Raw genomic sequence first — 322 nt, 5'->3', positions numbered from 1 at the left:
CAGGGTTTGCATCCATGCGGATCACGGTAGTGTTAGCTGTGACTGCAAGTGGCCGGAAACTTCCACCGCTCCTGATTTGGAAGGGGAAGAAAGGAAATCGCGCTATGTCCACTGTGAACTCTGTGTGGGTGGCTAATCAGCCCAAAGCTTGGGTGGATTCTGATCTGCTATCGGGCTGGATTGAGCGTATATATCCAAGAAGATTAAAGCTAAGTGCCCCGCGAGACATTGCCATGTGCGTTGTGCCGGGAGCCTTAACACTCTACCTACAAGCTAATGACATTGGAATTTACAAGGTTTTCAAGGACAATTTATCGGGTTA

Source organism: Plasmopara halstedii (assembly GCF_900000015.1).
Source record: "Plasmopara halstedii genome assembly, contig: Scaffold_589, whole genome shotgun sequence".
NCBI lineage: Eukaryota > Oomycota > Peronosporomycetes > Peronosporales > Peronosporaceae > Plasmopara > Plasmopara halstedii.
This window is presented reverse-complemented; position numbering follows the sequence as displayed.